Raw genomic sequence first — 22212 nt, 5'->3', positions numbered from 1 at the left:
GCCTCCCAACAGGCAGGTTTGCCTCTCACCTTTCATTTCAAAGAGTTGTAGGGGCTGGAAGGGACCTCCAGAGCTCATCAGGTCCAACCCCCTGCCAAAGTAGGGTCCCTAGGACAGGTCACACAGGGAGGTGTCCAGACGGGGCTGGAATCTCTCCAGAGAAGGAGACTCCACACCCCCTGGGCAGCCTGTCCCAGGGCTCCCTCACCCTCACTGTGTAAAAGTTCTCCCACAGATTGGTGCAGAGCTTCCTGTGCTCCAACTTGAGGCCATCACCCCTGTCCTGTCCCCACAGACCACTGAGGAGAGGCTGCCCATGTCCCCCTGTCTCCCACACTTCAGCTACTGATACCCATTGATCAGATCCCCTCTCAGGCTTATTTTCTCCAGGCTGAACAGCCCCAGCTCACTCAGCCTTTCCTTGTAGGGGAGATGCTCCAGGCCCTTCATCATCTTTGTGGCTCTCCGCTGGACTCTCTCCAGGAGATCCCTGGCTTTTTATGCCAGGATTTTTTTTGTACTGGAGCATTTACTTATTTATATTCATTCCTGTATTTATTTTAGAACCTGAAAAGCACAGCAACTCCTTCTTTTTGTCCATAGGTGTAGCGTTCTCTGCCTCGACGCTACAAGTGGAGAGTGAAGCGTGAGAGAGCTCCTAAGTCAGGCACAGCCATTTACACATTAGGCACCTCATTATGTCAAAAATACAATTACCCACGTTTAAGCAAGGTGCTCATGCCCACGGGCCAGGCCCGTTACTCTGACTCTTCTTTAACTACCTCACTTGACAGTGAGCGCAGGTTGGATCCACTTAGATCCAGGACCTGAATTATCAGTCTGGGTGTGGGGGGAAAAAAAAAGGCAGTGAAAGTAAATTAAAATCAATCAGTTGCTCCCAACTCGTTTAGGACAGGTAAGGACACTGCACAGAGGACTCCTGCAGACCCCCACTCTTCTTTCATAGCCCTTACTCAAACTCTGAGAGGTATCTGAAGTGAAATGAAAGCTTTCAGCTTTGGTCTTTCATTGATAACCCCCCAAGGAATGTGTATTATTTACACACCAGGGAGCTTACTGATTAACACCAACTTCCAGCCAGAGCGGCGCTTCCGTATTGTAAGAGAGGCCGCAGGGACCTGTTCACATTCCACGTCTGGCTTCAGCAACGTCAAGGTCGGAGCACACCCCTCCATAGCCCTCCTGTGCTGAGGAACCTCACCCAAGGGGTAGGGTCTCCAGAGACACCCCAAAAATCAAACATGGACCCTTACCCTCCATCAGGCCATGGCACCCGTTCAGGAGCTCTTCCTCTCCCAGCTACACCAACCACCGCCCGCACAGAATCACAGAATCCCCTGGGTTGGGAGAGACCCTTTTAGATCACAGAGTCCAACCACAGCCCAACCCTGAGTAGCCCACCTCTACATCATGTCCTTCAGGGCTTCATCTACACACCTTTTAAATACCTCCAGGGATGGTGACTCCACCACCTCCCTGGGCAGCCTGTTCCAACGCCTGACAACCCCCTCTACACAAACACCACACTCATTTCAAAAGCAGAGGTGTAACAGTTTAACAGCCTCGGGAGGAAAGCACATGCAGGTTTTGTCTCTTGGTTTGCTGGCCATGACCATCCAAAAGTCAGCTGCAACGCAAGCCTGCTGCTGCCTTATCAACTTTTTAACCTCCTTTAAATGCTGGTGCAACCCAGAAAACTTTTCCATCGTCAGAACAGGATTTACACCTGTTCTCTGACACTTCAGCTGACTGAGCTTCAGAGGGAATCTCACTATAACAAGGAAAAAAAGGTCTGTCAATGCACAGCAAGATGACCATGAGCCAGCGATGTGCCCCCATGGCTAAGGCCAATGGCATCCTGGGGTGTACTAGAAGGGCTGTGGTTAGTAGGACAAGAGAGGTCCTTCTACCCCTCTGCTCTGCCCTGCTGGGACCACACCTGGAATATCTGGTCCAGTTCTGGGCCCCTCAGTTCAAGAAGGACACAGAACTCCTTGAAAGAGCCCAGCACAGGGACACCAAGGTGATGAAGGGAGTGGAACACCTTCCTCATGAGGAGAGGCTGAGGGAGCTGGGGCTCTTGAGCTTGGAGGAGACTGAGGGGTGACCTTATTCATGGTTATAAATATGTAAAGGGTGAGAGTCAGGAGGAGGGAGCCAGGCTCTTCTCATGGATGGCCAGAGACAGCACAAGAGGCAGCAGGTGCACCTGGAGCAGAGGAAATGCCATGGAAACATAAGGAGGAACTTTCTCCCTGTGAGGGTGACAGAGCCCTGGGACAGGCTGCCCAGAGAGGCTGTGGAGTCTCCTTCTCTGGAGACATTCAAACCTGCCTGGATGTGTTCCTGTGGGATTTAGTCTGGGTGATGCTGCTCTGGGGATTGGACTAGATGATCTTTGGAGGTCCCTTCCAACTCCTCATGGTCTGTGATTTTTACATGGGCAGCTTGTCCCAAGTTTCCCCTTCAGCACAAAGAAACATCAGCTTCTGAGGGAGCCTGATGGAAATACAGCAAGTGACAGAGAAGTCTCTGAAAACTGCACAAGAGACAAAGTGGACAAAGATCAGAAGCGATCAGACTCCCTAGTGCCTGCTCCAGGAGTAACAGCTACAAACTGGGATTAAAAAAGGAAACTGAGAAGCACACCAAATATTCACATACTCTTTGCAGGCACTAATATATTTTTAAAAGAGAAATGTATGTGAGCATCCCGCTTTAAGGATCTGAAAGTCCCAGTGCAGAGGGAGCATCCCAAACTCCCTGACCTGCTCCAGGTGCCCCCTGCATAAGAGACAGGTGAAAGGAGAAGCCAGCGTGCCCCACCATCACCACTGCAGCAGCCACGGGAAGCAACAAAGCCCTTTGCAGCAGTGAAACCAATCTCACAATCTGCCTTCTCTCCAGAAGAGAAGCTGCATGTTTCAAGCCGTGAAGGTTGCAAGTGACCTTAAACCCTCAGGAAAGCACCTGTTCTGTTGGTTCTTCCCAACTCCCCGGTATACACACCAAATGCCCACAGCTTTATTTCTTAGAGGGGCTGGGATTTCCCCACCACCACCACCCCCCCATATCAAAGTTAGCAGTACAGACCTTTTCGCTCCCCACACTGGGATGTTTGTTTGCTTCCTTCCTGAAGGAGAAATATAGAAGGAGCCATGCTCCTTCCCAGGCCACACTGCACAAGGCATCAGGCCAGAACTGGAATCTTCATCCCACCACGGCACAGCAGACTCGCCCTTTACCCCTTCAAAAGCCACCTGCCAGCACAGGGTCACCTAAAGCAGGCTGCACAGGTCAGCATCCAGGCTCTGATTATCTCTAGAGATGGAGACTCTCCTCATCTCCTCCTCCAGGTTCTTGCTATGGAAGATGTCCCAGAAACACCGCGACACAAGCTCAAGGTACCAAGTGGACCCAAGTCCTGGCTTAGCAAGACTGGAAGTGCCAGAAGTACTATTCCTGAACGAACAGCTTGGATTCCTAATGCCAGAAATCGCTGGGTTTAACCAACTGGCTACAAGTCTCACCCAAAGCTCGCCCTCCTCGCAAACCTTAGAGCCCCTCCCGAGCTGCGCCCGGGCCTCGGAGCTCAGGGGGGGGCGGGACCCCCGCGCAGAACCGCCTGAGAGGAGCAGCCAGCCGGCGCGTCCCCCCGCCAGGGGTGCTTCCCAAACTTAGCACCCCCGGCTTTAACCGCGCCCGCCGAAGGAAGGCGGCTCCCCGGCGCGGCCCTGCCGCTCAGGCCGGCAGCTCCCGGGCCAGCCCCACTTACCCGCGGCACCACCCGCGGTACCGCCGCCGCTCAGGGCGGGCGGGGCTCGCACCCGCGCACCCACCCACGGCGGGATTGGGGAGGCAGGGGAGCCCTCTCCCTCCCCGCCCTCCCCCAGGCTCTGACCCCGCCGGGCACCGGCGGCGGGCGCTCCGGGCACGGCGGTGTGAGGGGCGCAGAGCCCCCCTCGGCGGCACCTACCCAGGCACTCGATGCGGAAGCCGCTGGGGGGCTTGAGGGAGCGGCGCGCCCAGCCCTGCCGCAACACCTCCAGGTGCTCCTCCTTGCCCTGCACCAGCAGCACCTGCTCGTCGATCCAGCCCAGGAAGAAGGTCTCGGCCACCGCCGCCGTGGCCCGTCGGTCCCAGAAGTGCTGCATGTTCTCCCGCTTGAAGTCCGCGAAGATCTCGTAGCCGATGCGGTGGCGGCCCAGCTCCGCCGCCGGCCCCGCACCACCGCCGCCGCCGCCGTCTCCACCGCCCTCCGGCCGCCCCCCGGCCGCGGCGCCCAGGACGATGGCCAGGGAGTGCGGGGCGATCTGCAGGCACCGCTCCGCCCTGCGCGGCATGGCCGCTCACCGCCCGCCGCCGGGCACGGGCACGGGCACGGGCACGGACATGCCTTCCCGCGGCCGCGCTGCCTCCCGCGGCCGGCTGTCCGCCCTCCGCTCCGCTCCGCCCCCGCCACGGCTGGGCCCGGCCCGGGCCGCTCCGCCCCCGGCACACCCCCGGCTCGGCTCGGCTCGGCTCGGTCCGGCACCGCGGGCGAGGCGGGGACGTTATCCCGCGGCTGCCGGTCCCGCAGCGCGCAGCGGCCGCCGCCTCCCGGCCGGGAAGCCCGAGCCCCACCTGCCGCCTCCCTGTCCCTGCACGGGAACGGGGGCACCGCCGCCTGTCCCGGTTTCTCTCTTCAGGAAACCTCAGCCTTCCCTTCCCCGTGTGAAACACAGGGGTGTCCTCATCCACCCCCACCTCTCCTCCCCCCTTCCAGGTTACCCCAGCAAGTCTCAGGGTTGTGATGTCTGGGCTCCTTCCACAGCTGCAGGTAAAACACGCAGCGAGCAGCACCCACCCCGCCGTGTCCAAGCGTCCATCGCCGCCTCCTGCACCCACAGGAACCCTGTGCTGCTTCGTGCCCGCAGCGTGGCACTGATGGAGCAAGTGCAAAGTCCACCCCCAACCCCTGCGGCTTTTTCCCCAGCAGTTTAATGTTTTGCCCCCTCCGTGCTACGGGCCGCCAGCCGCCCGCTGGGATGGAGAGGGAGTTCAGCCAAAACTGGCAAGGTGGAAGCAGAAATGGAGGCTCTGCTTCCTGGCAGAGCTTGTAGAGAAGGGAGCCTGGCTGCTCAGTGCTGAGGGGTCAGTCACGCCTGGGAGAAGGCAGATTTTAGGGACCTCACCCCCATCTGCTGAAGAAACCCACGGCAAAACCAAGTATCTCACTGCTAAAAATGGGGCTTGGGCTCCCGAATCGGCTGTGGCCGTTGGATGCCTTGGCACTGGAGAAACATGTGGGAGCGTGGGAAGGCACCAGAAAGGTGAAGGACACAAAGGGAGAAAGCTGTGCAGTAGAGAAGGGCAGGGGCAGAGGGCAGTGAGAGGAGGCAGAGGTATGGGAGCTGCTACGGCCACAGCACTCTGCACTCTGCACAAGCCATGGTGTTTTACCTGTTCCTCTGGAATTCACTCACATCAAGATCCCTTGGCACTTTTCCCCTTAAGCTATCACCCAGTCCAGTTCTCACCTCCTTCAAACCCCATGGCAGTCTCCCTCTGGTTTCATCCACTGCCTTCCTGGGGGTACTGTAAAAGTCAGACTCCTCCAATATTCCCCACTTCTTAGTGCTGCCCAGGCACTGTACTGAGGGAGGTCAAATTTACCAGCATCCCAAAGCATTTTTACGAGGAGACAAGTTGTACAAGAACAATTTTAACAAAGGGGAGATGAGAGGTAAAATAAATTATCCAGAATCACTGTCTTTTTGAGCCAGGAGCAGAGCCTGGAGACCCCCTAACCCCTTCCCAAGTATCCAAGCGCAGTGAGATCTCAAGAGGACCCTTGCCTCAGCCAGCAGTAGCTTTGATGCTGCTGCTGTCAATATTTCAAAGGAGCACTTTCCTCTTGTCATTCAGCCCTGAGCTTTGCAAAAGGACCCCCCCCCCCCCCCCCACCATCCTTAATGGCCTCCAAACTACTTCCCAAAGTTTACCTGAGCCACTGATTGCCTGTTAAAAGAGCAAGGCTTAGTGTGTTGAAACTACTGTCAGGATCTTGTCATACTCGTGTTATTCTTACCTCATGCCTTCCTCCTCTCTGCATTATATCAACCTTTTATCTCACCCATCACGCTTGCATGCCAGTTCTCCTGGGCAGGGCTCACCTTTGTGTTGCCTTTGTGCAGAGACATCACACTGACATCTCCATCTGTGATAGGAGTCACCAGGTAACTTAAGGTCTCCATTGGGTTTTACAGTTTTGATTCCTACCTGCGAGAACAAAGGAGCCAAGTTAAGCCTTTGGACTGTCTTTAGGTTTCTGCCCCAGACACGTGCTGAGCACTTACGTGTGGGGCCCCACATTTTCACAGAATAACAGAACTGTAGGGGTTGGAAGGGACCCCCAGAGCCCATGGGGTCCAACCCCCCTGACAAAGCAGGGTCCCTAGGACAGGTCACACAGGGAGGCGTCCAAATGGGTCTTGAATCTCTCCAGAGAAGGAGACTCCACACCCCCTGGGCAGCCTGTCCCAGGGCTCCCTCACCCTCACTGGGAAGAAGTTCTCCCACATGTTGGTGCGGAGCTTCCTGTGCTCCAACTTGAGCCCATCGCCCCTTGTCCTGTCCCCACAGACACTGAGAAGAGGCTGCCCATGTCCCCACGTCCCACACTCCAGATATTTATAAACATTGATCAGATCCCCTCTCAGGCTTCTTTTCTCCAGGCTGAATAGTCCCAGCTCACTCAGCTGGGACTCACTCCCATGAGGAGATGCTCCAGTCCTTTAATCATCCCTGTAGCCCTCCGCTGGACTCACTCTCTCCAGGAGATCCCTGTCTTTTTTGTCCCGGGGAGCCCAGAACTGCACACAACGCTCCAGGTGGGGCCTGACCAGGGCAGAGTAGAGGGGGAGGATCACCTCCTTTGACTCCTGTTTTGCCTACAGCTCCTAAATCCCAAATCCATGATCCTTCTGCTGCCTCAGGGAAAGGCACACGCTCAGCACCACAAGCCTCGCAGATGCATCGGCGCTGCTCTCTCCATTAGCTGAGCTCCTTTTCCTTTCAATACGGATTCCTGAAGCAACTGGTGTGGCGAAACACGCTACACAGTCATCTTCCTCCCCTCACAAGGCATTTGCAGTAACACTTGTGGGCTGTCAACATCTTCCCTACCCCTGGCTTGTTCTCCTGTGAAGGCTAGTCCTCAGCCTGCTAATCCCCTCCCACCCTGCTTTCATCACCTCTTCCCTCACGCCACTTTGTGCCTCTCCCCTGCGCTGCCAGCCTGATCCTCCCTTCCCTCATCCCTCCATCAGCACGCTACCCCTTCTCTGCAGCTTGCCCACGTGTAACATCACACATAAGTGTAATGACAAGGTAACACAAGAGGGTTCTTCAGAATTTCTCCAAAACCTGCCGCATGGAGCACAGCTGTGGTGGCAGAAATGAAAACACACCACGTGCTGGGGGTTAGGGGCCATCTCCCACACAGCCAGCATGAGGACTGCCTGTGCAGGACCTCAAGCCCTCAGTTAAAGAGACTCAGAGGGCTGGGAAAAAGCTGTGGCTGACAAGTATGCATGAATAAACTGCTCATCATTCATTATTCCCCCCTTTTTTCCCATTTCACTACTGATTTGAACATTTTTTTTCTCTCATACTTTTTGGGGGGTTGATTTTGTTTCGTTGCCTGCTGGTTTGGGGTTGAAAAGCATCTCCTTTTTCATTCAGTCTTGCTTCAAGGGACTTCTTCTCCAAGACATCAAGCCAGACTAAAGCAAATCTGGTATTTCCCAGTAGAAATACAAGCGAGAAGACAGCCTACAGTCTTCTTACTGCCAAGTACTCCAAGTGGGTGAGGTGGAACTCTGAACTGCCTCTGAAGTGTTTGGAGAGGCAGAAGTTTGCCCTGCTAGTGAGGTGAAACCCCTGATGGATTTAGACACAGCATTTTGAAATGCAGGAGGTCCTCAGCAACCCCCCTTGTTTATTCTAGGTAGGAGCAGAGTGTGCTGCCTGATGCAGAGCACAGGCGCGGTACCTCTGTCTCCTGCAAACGTCACCCTGTTCAAAACCCTTTGGAAATAAAGAGTATTCCCCCAGGATTCCTCCAGCATGGAAGAGGCAGGCTGAGGTGGAATGTGTTATTGGTGGTTGTGCCCCCTGGACTTGTACATTGTAAGGCAAGTTACACAGTGTTGCAGCCTATGTGGTGTGCAGCAGGTGATGCGCTTCGGCTGCAGCATTTGGGCAAGCACCTCATTTAGAATGGCTTCTGTGAGGGGTTTTGAGAGAGCATTTCCCACTGGAAAAACAATCTCTCCAGTGACTTTATACAAGAAGAAACAATACCTTCCTTCCTTACTGCCTGTCTTGCCATTGCTACCTGGTGAGGGTCTGGAGAGCAAGCCTTATGGGGAGCGGCTGAGGGAGCTGGGGCTGTTTAGTCTGGAGAAGAGGAGGCTGAGGGGAGACCTTATCACCACCTACAACTACCTGAAGGGAGGGTGTAGAGAGGTGGGCGATGGTCTCTTCAGCCAGGGGACAGGAGATGGGACAAGGGGAAATGGCACAAAGCTGCACCAGGGCAGGGTCAGAGCAGACATTAGGAAAAAGTTCTTCACTGAAAGAGTTGTCAGGCACTGGAACAGGCTGCCCAGGGAGGGGGCTGAGTCACTGATCCTGGATGTGTTCAAAAGACATGAGGTGCTCAGAGATATGGTTTAGCACAGGACAGGAATGGTTGGACTCAGTGATCTCAAAGGTCTTTTCCAACCTAGTGACTCTGTGAGACAGTCCTGCGTGCTTCCCAGTCACTTCCCAGGAGAAGCTGCTCTGAGTGTTACACAATTTTTTGGGTCCCTGAAGTTTTGGCAAGAAGCTGCCAAGCCATCACAAAACTATGGCATGCCTGAGCTTTTTTTGTTTGTTTGTTTTATTTTTTTAACATGTAAGAATCAGGTAGAAGGCTGACTGAAACTGGACACTCAATACTGATAGTCCAGTGACACAGAACATGGTGTGACTGCCACTGTCAAATACAGCACCTGCTGCATCTCTAATGAGCCTGGAGCTTATAGAACTCCATAATCAACTTTAGGAAGAGTTGCCCTCTCCTCCTACCCTGGTAAAGAGCAACATGAGCCTGGTCAGACTTGCTTGGGCACTGAGTCAATATAACCCAGCTCTGGCTTCTGGCTGTGCAGCTGCAGACGTGCAGAAGGGCCAGGAGCTGGGAACGGGCAGGCCTGATGCTCTCCTTGTCATGTCCTGAGAAAAGCCAGGAGCAATCTCAGGAGAGCAAATGCTCTGAAACAATGGAGATCATGGCAACTTGCACCTAAGAGAAGCAAATGTTGGAAGGGACGTGCTAATGGCTGCTCCTTAAAGCTCTTCCCAGAAGTGTGGCAGCTTTAGTAGGTAAATATAGCTCTGCATTTCCATAGTTTGCATCACACAAAGAAACTGATTTGCCACCAAGAGTTCCTAAACCAGCACCTCATTTGGCTTCACCCTTTTGTTTTTGTAACCAGTGTTTGTAAGTTGGGGATCATACTCCTTGTGTTTATAAAGTCCCTAGAGACCAGCTATTAAAAGTCATTGTGGGAATGCCTGACACTCTCTCTGCTCCACTAGGTATTTCTGTGCTCAGCCCTGTCCTGACATCCTCCTTCCAGAAGCCCTGCTCAGAAGTCCTGGCTCAGGCAGAGTTCCCAGAGAAGTCAATGGGAGTTCCCTACATGAGGAGTGATGGGTCCAAACCAAACACCCAACTAATAAGCAGCATAGGAAACTGCTGATTGCATCGTTTTTAAGCTCTGTTCTTTTACCTGACTCAGAATTGCTGGCATCAAGAAGAGTGCTGGGGACAGGATGCGACCCAAGGGAGGAGAGGAGATCCCTGGTTATGGGCAGGCATGACCATCTTCCTCTTCAGGAAAATCTTCAGCAAATCTCTTCCCTCTTTTGCAAAGAGGGAAGTAAGACACACAGGGTGTTACGAAGCCAAAAAGCAGGTAAACAGCTCGTCACAACAGTGCAGGCAAACAGGGCCAGAATGGATTCCCTGGTATGGGAAATCCTTGGCTGGAAATGAATAAAAAGGGAAGAGAAGGGTATATTTATATCTTATCTCTTTAAATATGTTTCTCTAGAGTAGAGAAAATTTTACATGCCTTCCAACCTGTAATTGTCTCCTACCTGCTGAGACACTGCTGGTTGCCTTTGGCCAGTTTACAGCCAGACACTAAGGCAGGAGCTTAGGCTATGTATTTGACAGAGATGAGACTGTTTGTGCTTCAAACTCTGTGGTTCTGCTCATAAAGGACTCGGGACTTGGAGGCAAGATGCAGTTTTGATTATGGAAATGGCACACCAGTTTGCCTAAATTATCTGCTCGTGGCATCGCCTTGTGAGAGCCACAGCAAAGGCGTCCAGGCAGCTCAGGTACCGATACGCCAAAGAGACCCAGGGTTTGCTTTTACCATTCCCCAGCTGGTAATGGAAAGAGATTGGGAATGAACAGGCCATTAATCTTCATGAGTGCTCTGGAAGAAAGAGCAATAAAATCTATTTCTCTGCCCTTTTTCCTATTTCCTCTCACAACCTGAAGCGTGGAGGCTCTGCTGACCCAGCCAGGTGAAGGCGTGCAGCTCTGCCCTGGGTGGTTCTCACATCGCTGAGTTAATGGCCCCAAAGTCAGCCCTGAGGAGATCAGAAGGTCTCCATCAGTCTTGGCAATTCAATCTGAAATTCCTCTGCTTTGAATAGAGGCATTTTCCTCTTACTGCCCCATGTCCTGTGAGTAAGTGCTGCGGGCAGCGCAAAGTTGCACTCGGGAGAACGAACGTGACGGTGAAATACGTATACCCCTAAGAGCATGCAGAAGTACATGTCATACACAGGCAGAGCGAGGTAAAGGGAGGTCCTTGTTCATGTGACATGCATGGCTGAGAGCTCCAACCTGTTCCAGCTGGGTTTCCCTGCAGGGACCTGGTTAGATTGGGGACCAAAAGGGGAGTGTGGTGACCCCGCACTCTCATTCCGCAGGTACGTTCTGGGCTTCAGTGTGAAGGTGAGGCAAGCAGAGCTGCCCACATCTCAGTGGATGATTAAATTAACTCTTCCACCTTCTAGAAGGATTTAAGCAGGGGCTGCAATACCCTTCTGAGGGGAATAAAGGAAAAATCAAAATCAAAATTTTTGAAGGAGAATTCTGCACGACAAGAAACCAGATGGTCTGTACGCAGGGTGTGGGAGCAGGAGCTGGGCATGGGGTTTGTGGGCAGCCTTGGCTCTCCAAGGCCCTGGCAGCGGAGCTGTGGGTAATGAGTGGGCATCACTCTCAGCTGAGCAGCTCTGATGTGGCCTTGGGAACTGCAGGAACACCACGTCTGGAACTGAAACCGGAGCTATAACATGCCGTGTAATGGGAACCATACAACCCATCCCTGCAGGTAGGGGTGAGGGACCTTGGCTGGTGCCTCCAGGCATGCAGGGGGAGGAGCAGGCACAGCGTGCTGCAAGACTAGCTGATGCATGTTGGCTTCTTGGAGACTCCCTCAGGGGCATGGATCTGGGGAAGCTTTCCCAGATCACAGGATAGGGAAGACCCACGGTCTTTTGGCATGGCATTTTTTGGGATGACACCACCTCCTTTCTGACTGGAGAAAGGGAAAGCGACCGGTGGTGCTGGTTTTGGGTAAAATCCCTTTGGAAATTTGCCTTGCCTTTCAGGCAGGCAGGAACCCCTACTGATACACTAAATCAAGATACAAGGAGGCTCCACCTGCGCTAAGACGTTCTTGCTTTTCTGGCCAGAAACACATGGGCTGGCTGGTGGGCTTGAGCCCTGCAGCCACCTGGTGACATCTTTCTGTGCATCGATCTGCTGACCACCTCTCAGTTCAGAAAATGCAAGCCAGGCTTACCACCCTTCCTCTCTGGGGTCTCTCCTAAGCCCAGGCCACCCCTTTCCAACCTTGAGAGCTTTGCAAGAAAAGGATTTTTTGGAGTCAAGGAAGGAAAACACAAAGTGCCGGTGGGACGAGGACTAACCACTGTCTTTGCAGGTCGGGATTAGGCTGGATCACAGAATTACAAGGTGGAAAAGACCTTTAAGATCGAGTCCAACCATTCCCATCCTATGCTAACCCATATCCCTAAGTACCTCATCTACCTGTCTTTTAAACACATCCAGGGATGGTGACTCAGCCCCCTCCCTGGGCAGCCTGTTCCAGGCCCTGACAACTCTTTCAGTGAAAATTTTTTCCTAACATCTGCTCTGACCCTGCCCTGGTGCAGCTTTGTGCCATTTCCCCTCGTCCCATCTCCTGTCCCCTGGCTGAAGAGACCATCACCCGCCTCTCTACACCCTCCCTTCAGGTAACTGTAGGCAGTGATAAGGTCTCCCCTCAGCCTCCTCTTCTCCAGGCTGAACACCCCCAGCTCCCTCAGCTGCTCCTCAGAGGATTTGCCCTCCAGCCCCTTCCCCAGCCTGATTGCCCTTCTCTGGACACACTCAAAGACCAAAATGTCCTTCTTATGGTGAAGAGCCCAGAACTGGACACAGCACTCCAGGTGTGGCCTCACCAATGCCAAGTACATTGTTTTGGATGTAACAAAAGCTGTTGGGTGACATGCCTGCCTTGGGTTTTAATTCACTGCTCTTGCTTGCTGCTTCTTCTCCAGCCCCTAACATCCGACCAGCACGTGTTTAACCCATCTGCATCTTTTCTTGATCAGGATACCAATTTCTGATGTTTCTTTGCTCTGGAAAAGAACAACATAGCTCTGAGAAAGAAATTCCCCTTATGCTGAGGGGTGGGGTTTTTTTTAATTTTTTTGGGGGGGGGGTCCCCTCTTTTTCCTTTTAACAAAAATTACTTGCCCAGTTTGCTCTGTGCAATGCTCTTCTCTCTTTTCATTTCAGACCTTAAGATTCTTGCCCCCACTGAGCTAGTTCCACCAAAGCTGTGCTTGGTTTACAAACACCAGACTATAGCTGCCTCCAATAAACAAATGTTAGCTGTAAAACCAGTCCCATACTGGTTACAGCATGGTGCCAATCATCCCCTTTTGCTCTTTCAAGTGGTGAGGGGCAGCGGAATAGCCCAGCAAATCCTCATGTGTGTGGAGAGGGGGTAACAGCCCCCTTCTCCAGCAGGACCAGCTGCAGCTCTTCCAGCACTGGTTTTGTACCAAGTAACTGCTGCTCATTAAGATTACCGTGTCTGCCAGCCCTTGGCTATCTTCTCTGTGTCTCTGTCCTTTTCCTTTCACTCAGAGCAAAGAAATGTGAAGGTTGATGGGCTTGATGTCCACTTTCCGGTCCGCTTTGGAGTTGGTGGATGGGGTGGTGGTGGGGTAAGAGAATTTATTCCTGGTTGAACAGCCCTTCATTACAGCTAAGCCTTCTGTGTAAACAGCAATTTGGATCCCGTCTCCTGAATGCTGCTCCCTGACATCAGGTGTTTTATAACAGTCGTAGTGGCAGGTGCAAGTTCTGCTGTTGCTCCGTGGGGGCTGAAGTAAACCCGCCCGATGTCCCAACCTCGAGTACGGCCAAGTCCGTGAGGCAGCGGCTCCGAACACGAGCCACAGCAAAGAGCCCCAGGTTTCCTGCCTGCTCTGGGGACTGATGTCTCCTCTGGGTATTTTCAGCAGCTATCCTGCCGCTCCGCTGCTCTCCCACCTCCTCCCTTTGCCTCAGCTTGTCGGGATCAGGCAGTTTCACCCATGACCCCGGCTGTCATCAATCTCAATATCGAACGCGCCAAGATAACACAGGCGATTCTCTGCTCTGTGGAGACAGGCATTTACCAAGCATTTGTGAAACCATTCTCACTAAAGAAGACAGACGGCTCTATTTTGTGCCTAATATCGCCCAACGGGTGTGGACACACCCTGGGATAACTCTCCTGTCATCCCGACTAGAAGGTCAAGAGTCTACGTTTGACAGAGAGCATCGCCTTTGGCACTCTGACAGAAAAATGAGAGCACAGCAGCATCCAGAACCACCCCCCCCACCAAACCCTTTGTAAACCAGGTGTGCCAGATGTAACATTTCCCAGAGCTTAATTCCTTTCAAATGTTGTAGCTCCTCTTTGAAGATTATCCACAGACCCAACACCAGGCTCAACCAGAAAGTTCAGCTTTTGTTCTATCGCCCATTATCGGCTTATTGTTTTAAACATGTGGCATGTGGCTCTCTCTGCTCTTCTCCCCACCCAGCACCACCCATCCTCCCGTCTCACTCACCCATTTCCACGCTCTCCTTGGGGATCTCCATGCAATGCCACCCAGCTGCAGAAGAGGAGAGGAGGGACTGGCTTCAGTGATGACAATGGTACTGCTGTGACTCCACTGGGATGCAGAAGGTTCACTAAGATGGAAAGTTCACCCAGAGCTCAGGAGCTGGGCAGCAGGGCTGTAAGACATGCCAGGGAACAGCCTGAGCTCTCCTGGGTTATTTCACAAAATTGTAAGGGTTGGAAGGGACCTTCAGAGATCATCAGGTGCAACCCCCCTGCCAAAGCAGGGTCCCTAGGGCAGGTCATGCAGGGAGGTGCCAGATTCACAGAATTGTAGGTGTTGGGAGGGACCTTAGGAGCCTTTCCCTTTCTCAAGCTAGTGTGAATTTCAGCAGCTAAATCTAAGCCAGTTTCATTGGCAAACATCAAACCCAGAAGAAAGTATCATTTCCTGCCAGCAAAGGTGACTCTTGTAAATAATTTTTCTGCAGGTGTCCAGGGAAGTGGGGTGTCTGTTCATAGGAAACGGAGACATCCCTGTTTCACACCTGCGCACAAGAGAGCGGCGCGATAAAACACAAGAATCAGATAATCACTCCACAAGGAGGAGGCAGGAATGAGTAATTTTTACCACAGGTGTTACAGGAGGAGCTCTGCCAGGGTGTGTGGTAGCTGTTTCTAATCCTACTTAGGCTTTTCCTTCTCTTCGCTGTAGGAAGTGCTGGGAGTTACAGAGCCTAGCAGCCAGCTCTCCTGCTCCTGCATCCCCACACTAAAAGAGCATGTTCAGAGGTGCCACAACCCATACACTTGACCTTATGGTCCCTTTGGAGGCCCACCTCCTGTTGGTTTCAAAGGGGGGTGGCTTCAGGGGTTCACACTGACGCAGGCATGGAGGTGGCATGAGGTTATTGGAGGTGGGGAGGAAGGAGGAAACCTCAGGGCTTCCTCAGCTCATGCTGCCACGGGGTGTGAAGCACTTGAGGCATTGCACCTGGGAAGGTGCCTGTGGAGATGAGAGCTGGAGGTAAGCCTGCTGTGAGGAGCAGGGGCAGTGGGGCTGGCTGCTGCTAACCTGAGCTTTGACGGCTCCTCTTTTCAACCTCATCATCTTTTCGGCAGGCGGAGCAAGGTACGCGGAGTCCGTGGGCAGGGAGTACTGTGTCTTGTCCCACACCCTCAGCCATGGGCACCCTGGGGGAACCTGAAAGCACAGAGGGGTACAGCTGATGGCAGAGCATGAACAGTGCCACTTGCTCAAAGTTAAGTTCAGTTGGTAACATAGGAGCAATGAGGGATTTGGCAGACCTCCTGCTCCTCCACAACTGGTTTAGGTGGCTCTTGGAGCTTGGCTTCCATTCCAGCATCTTCTCCTTCTCCAGTGCCAGAGGTGACAAGGAGGGAGCACCCAGGCCAGGGTAGAGAGGGGCTGGCTGGATCATCCCTTTTCCTGAGGCTCAATGCCCTGAGCAAGACTTCTTCAGGCCCCAAAGCGGGCAGCAGCACTCAAGGGCAGAGGTCCCCACATCTCCTGGCCTGCAGTGTCTCAGTGTCCCTCGTCCAGCCCACTTCCCATGGCTGATCAGGTTTTTTTTCCAGGATGCAGGGGGTAGGACTAGGTGGCCTTTCAAGGTCCCTTCCAACCTATTGCAGTCTGTGATTCTGTGATTTAGGAACATATGACTACTCTCACTTCACAATAACGTCCTGCTTCGCCTCAGCTGAGCCAAAGCGTGACTATCTTCACTTGATCTCTGTGCAGACCTGTGAGAGAGATGCCCATTTCTGCCTGGGAGCACATCAGGTCCCCCTCCCAGCTTCCACCATGGCATGCCCATCAGGTGAGGAGCAGCAGTATTTTTTACCATGGGCATTTTCTACCTTGTGTCCAGTGCTGGACTGGGCTGGAGCCATGGCTGGGTGCCAGGCCTAAACCACCACATGCACTCCTTTACCAGTCAGCCCTTTTCAAGAGCCTTCATGGCTGTTGCACTCACATCCACACCCTCTTGTGCCTTAAGTTGAGGAGAAACTGGGGTTCATCCCTGCCAGGGCTCTGGGAAAGCCCCATAGGACGGCACCTGTTGTAGGGGACGTGAGGCTGTGTGAGGGTTCAGGGTGCTGCCACTGATGGTATGTGCTGCCTGAGGGAGCTCCTACATCTCCTCAGGCAATCCAAACAGCGCAGAGCACGCTGGAAACTCAACACAATAGAGAAGCAGAAAACACTCAGTTGAAGATTAATGTAAGCTCTGAGGGCTTTTCTCTCTGGAAACAGCTATTCAAAATCAATCACTGCTGCACATATGCCCTCAGGAGACTTCATCAGAGATGCACCCCCACAGCACGCTCTCTCCTTCCAACAGCAGTGCAAACTGTGGCCCCAGAGCTTGTTTTCATCACACCATCAGTCCCTGCTCTTGGCCCTAGCTGGCTTTCCAAAGCAAGGAAAATACCCAGCTGATTTTGAAGTGCCATGTGGCCACTACAGTGTGGCTTCATTATTTTACATGTTATCAGCAGAGCACACGGGGGTCAGCACAACACCTGAGCAACATCACAGGCTGGGGAGGGAGTTTGGGGCATGCTGTAGCTCTGTGATCTGCAGATTGTCCTGACTTCAAACACAAATCCAGAGTGCAGACTAAGCACACTGATGCTGTTGGGGAAAAAGACAGTCTATGAGCAGGAAAAGGAAGTTTGAACCAAGTGTTCACCAAGTGTCATTAACCCAAAGAGAACCGAGAACGACCTAGAAAGTTGTTTCTCCAAGGTTTAGTGGAATCCAAGCAGAAAAGCCCATCCCTCTTCTCTGGGTACAGGGCAGGGGAAACTCCTCCAGGAGATCCAGATCCTGGTTTGCAGGAGACGGCCATGGGCTTTACAACCTAAGCAGGCAGGTTACCTGCAGTACAGCCACACAGCAGAGTTCAAACAGCCAGCATGTGCTGATCGCCTCATATGGATAAATTAATAAAACATCAAATTAATTTACCTAGAAATAGGACAGCAGCCACCAGCCAAAGCTTACCACAAGAATTTGCATGACAGTAGCAAACATGAAGCTCAATCCTAGCTGCACATCTCTGCTTCCCCACAGAAACCGCTGCGCCCTCTCCCCTGATGGACAGCTCAGACCTGACAGTGCTGGGAAGCCTGGTCCTCCCCCTGGCAGTGAAATCCCAGGGAAGTCCCAGGTGAAGCCCATGTGTTGTGCTCAGCAGTGCCCATTTCACCCCATGGGGTAGCCTTGGCACAAAGGGCATCCTGCCAAATTCCCCTGGGTGCAAAGAGGCACAGCTCCTTTCCACTCCCTGCGTGGGGTCGCTCCTGCAAAGAGTACGGCCTCTCAGGGACGCAGGACTAACCTAGGAGACAGACAGCCTCTCCTGTGAAATGACCCTGTGTTCTCAGCAGTTATCTGGCTGAGGGGGATAACAGCATTCCTCTCTCACTACCTAAAAACTCCTTCACTTAATTCATTAATCACTCTTATCAGCATCCCCTTCCTTCCTGGGCTATAAGTGTATTTGAACTAAAAGCTTCTCAAGTCCAAATCCACTCCAAGTGATGAGCATCTTCAAGGTCATAAATTAACAGAGGCAATTGCTACCTTACCTACATAAAAGTCCTTGGTGGTTCAGCGACCCCAAGAAAGAGACTTTATTAAAAGATAATATTTGCCAGACCTCTCTGCAACCTCCTGGCTGGGTAAACATCTTGGTGACAGGGTATTTTGCAGCAGACAGAGAAAAATTAACATTTTCCTTGCTATAAAAGAGGCTGGTATTTGAAAACAAGATGAAAATATCTTCATTTTGCTTTTTACTTTCTAATATTGGCCCATAGAGTATGAAAAACCAAACAGAATCCTAATATTTGCAAGTTTATTTCTAATCTCCTTCCCTCTGTTGTCATCATATATGTTCTTGTATATATTACAGCTGTTTGCTTTGCCAATCTTGAGACACCCCCAGCTCTTAACAGCCACACACCACCCACTACTAGTCACATGCAGCCAAGTACCATACAGGTTTCCAGGAGACATTAAGATGGGATTCCCTGATGTCAATAGCAAAGCAGAGGAGATAAATGAATATATATACACACACACACACACAGAATCACTGGGTTGGAAAAGACCTTGAAGATCTTGCATATAGTTACTTTTTAAAATAGATTGGAAAAGAAAATGTTTAAATACTGCTTAGTGAAAAAAAATTATTCAATTATGGAATGAGTATTTTTTAAAGTTCAAGCTTTTCCTGGAGCTACTTTAACAGATTCAAAAGCCCCACAGGAATTGCTAAAGAGTGCAGATAAGACAGAAAAGCTGAACATTTGCCTGCAAAATGGTTTACAGGGAGGAAGTTTGTGCATGCTCTAAAACAGAAATGCTGTTGGAGGCTGAGCAGTTAAACTTTTAGAAAGAATAATTGAAATCTCAGCCTGAAACTCTGCTTCCAACATCCTGATGGTATCAGATACTTTTTAGCAATTCCTAAATGAGGGCCAAAATAAAACAAAAAGTGCCAGCAACATGTTTTCATCTACTTTCAGTGAGAAATTTTTGACTCCCAGATCTCCCCATCCCACTGGCAAGTTCAGACTATGGTAACTAGCACGCATAGCTAACATAGTTTTCCATTGATACAAATGCATCCTGTAAGCACTGCTATAGAAATTTGATTGCCTTTGCCCAGTATCATGTTTCCCACCAAATTATCTAGAGATCTGGCAATATTTGACATAATTTTATTTTTAAAAACCCACCCTAAACCCCCCTAGAATAACATATTTACATTCCATTCAGGTGAGGGCATTTATGCTGCCTTGAGGTAATTCAAAGTTCTAATTAAATACATAAATATCTGGATTTGGGTACCCAACACTTGCCATCTCTTTGGAAAGAAATGGCAATGTTTACATTTGATACATCTGATTCCTTCCTGTCAGTGTTTGCATATGTATTCCTTCCCCACCTCCCTCAGAATGAAAACTCTTTCTGTAAAGCTTGCAGAGACAAAGGACAAAGAAAGTTAGGCTAACTTACCCTTTGACACTTAGTTTGTGCTGCTCAGGTCTACCTCTGTTAACACCCTGTGACATGAAACTTCCTTGTCTTTTGTAAAGCATCACTGGCAATGAGGCAGCAAGGCAAAGAACACGAAGCCTTCTGCAGTAACAGGCAAGGAAGGTTGGTTACTTCCAACCCAAGGGGCTTCAAGATCTGTGTATGCCAAGGTGGGAGGCTTTCCAAGCTCTGGAACCTTGGGGTGCAGGGAGAGAGGTGGTTCAGAAACTGAACAAAAAGGTAACAGAGCTCTTTAAGACAAACAGTCTAGCAGAGAGAGCCAGGTGTGCTTTCTCCCAGAGAGACTCTGAAATACAGGAGAAGGAGCAACCATCTTCTACATGCCCACACTCACATGGCCATAAGCAGCTTGCAGGGAAGAAGCTGCAGTTTGTAGGGAACGGTCCTTCCTCCTGGGAGTTGCTGTCCCTGCGCCTCATTACACCACAGGGGACACTGTGAGGTCTCTACTGGTCTCTACAGAGTCAGAAAGAGCTGTGGTAAGACTGGAAATGTACCCAAGTCCTGCCCAGTGCCTAGGCACATGCACAGGATGAGAGTACATATGCATGTTCCCCCATGGGGCAGTGCTCAGCAGTATTCCCTCCAGGCTTGTACTGCACAAATCCACCGGCACAACCTCGCAGCAGATCCCAACACAACCTGCTGCAGAGACAAAGGTTTCCCTGGAGTGCTTTGCCTTGAAGGAACAGACAGCTAAGGCATGCCTGACAGCTGATGTGCAAAGGACATTTCAGCTGTAGAATTCTGGGGGCCAGAAGAGGCCAACTAGCTCCCTAACAGCAGAAATCCAAGTTCATTCTAGAGGAAACTTGCAGAACTTTAAGAGGGAGGAAAAAATTGATCAGAAAATACAATCTAAATGCAACCAGAAGATGACAACAATCTCTGGAAGCCAGTACCTATCTGCAGAGGCAACTTGAGGATGCAGGAAAGCATGCTGCCTGGGTTTGAAGGGTACCATTGAGTGACCCTCTTGGAAAGCGGGGACTTGCTCCTGCCATTCCCCTCCTCTGGCAAGGGGAAGGGCGGTCAGTCACATTCTGTGCAGATGGCATCCTTGCCAGTGGAGAGATTGCTGATACCTGAGAAGTGGAGCAGAACAGCTGGGGTAAGTTTTAACAAGTTCACATATCTCAGGACGTCTGTATCTGCATTTCCCAAAGTTATCTCCATGCCTTTGAAGCCTCGAGCACACAGGTGTAGCCCAGCATACTAGCCCTTAAATTAAGCAGGATTCAATGGGTCACAAATGGCACTTGATACTTCCACTAGGTTTGCTTATCCCTCATTTAAAAATAATTAAATTAAATCTGTGTTTTACTTTAGCAAAAACCTCAAAGCAGTTGAAACTAGTCTTTCCCTTAACTGGTTTTATCGGGCTGCAGCGCCCAGGACCAACCCCCTGGGCAGCTCTAAAGAGGTAATTCTCTAAAGTGATCTTACATGTCACAGAAACTGCTTTTCTGAATGTTCTTTAGGTACAAGGACTGCTTGGGACCCACCCTAACTTTTATTGACTACTTAAGCCACTTCTAGCAGCACATCACAGCTATCCAACAGACATGTTCCAGGGCTACAAGAATAGTTCTCTCTGCTCCATCAGTCTCTCATCATGAGCATCCCTAAAGGATGTGGAAAGGGAGTTGGGGTAAGATACCCATGTTTGCTGTCATTCTCCTGCAGCCTGCCTTCTTCACTGAAAAGACACACGGGAGCAGGAGCTCAGTGTTTCTCAGAGAAGGAAGCAGCATTGTAGGTTTAAGGAAGGAGATGCCTCTGAGATGTTTTTTTTCAATTCTTCCTACTCTACACATGGCAACCTCAAACCTCAGGAAGAGTCGTAGCAAAAGTATTCTTACTTAGAGACTTCCAACCTCCCATATGCAGGCAGAGAAAGCATGAAGAGAAGCATCTTGTTCGTTAGGACATGCAAAAGGAAGCTGGTAGAACCCCTAAAAACCCTTGTGGTAAATTAAAGCTCTGATATGACACAGCACAAGACCCTAAAAACTGATTAGGAATTGTAATGTTTAATCCTTCACTTTTCCCAAACTTCTCATAACTAGAACTTAATGGGCAGCAGCAGTGAAGAAGGGCTTGAGGACCTTTCTGTGCTCCAGACTTCACTAGAGGCCAGGAGATCCAAGGTGCTGGGACATGTTCTTCTCCTCTCGCACACTTGGTAGCGTAAAAGGGGATGAAAAGGTATTTCTAGGGCTCAGGAACAGTCCCAACATGTTGATCTCAAACTTTTTTCCCTGAAAGCTATTTTTAAACTAGTCTAAAAGTAGCTTCTTTTTTCTTTGATGCTTAATTAGTTCCAATTAAAATAACTACATTTAAGTAGAGTGCTGCTCATCAAAATACAGTCAACAATAAAAAAACCCCGGTGCTTGCACTGAAATATATATATGCCCTTTTTTATCTCCTCACAGCTTCCAAAGGGGTTTGGGTTATGAATCACAAACATTCCCCTCAGCATTAGCCTTATGAATCAGGAAGACAGTCATCATTAATCACTTCTCAAGCGTTTTCAATGAGGTGGTTCCTGCTTGGTGCGTGTTTTCATCCACATCAGTCACTCACACAGCAGCGTCAGTGTGCCTGGCAATTTAGGGATAACTAAGACCAAAAAGTCTTTGCTTTGTAGCTTTTACAGCTACAATAAGATCACAGAAACCAAGAAAAAAGTTCTCATTGTGATGAAGAAAAGTTACAACTATTCACACCACTTTCTACCTTACTACAAAGTTTGCCTTTTCAGCTATTATACAGCTCCTCCTTTTGCTACTCACCATTTTACGTAGAAAACTATAGCAACAATTCTTTAGTGTCATCATAACAAAA

The sequence above is a fragment of the Gallinula chloropus genome, assembly GCF_964237585.1.
Source record: "Gallinula chloropus genome assembly, chromosome: 7".
Lineage (NCBI taxonomy): Eukaryota > Metazoa > Chordata > Aves > Gruiformes > Rallidae > Gallinula > Gallinula chloropus.
The sequence above is the reverse complement of the archived record's forward strand: the minus strand, read 5'-3'. Positions refer to the sequence as shown.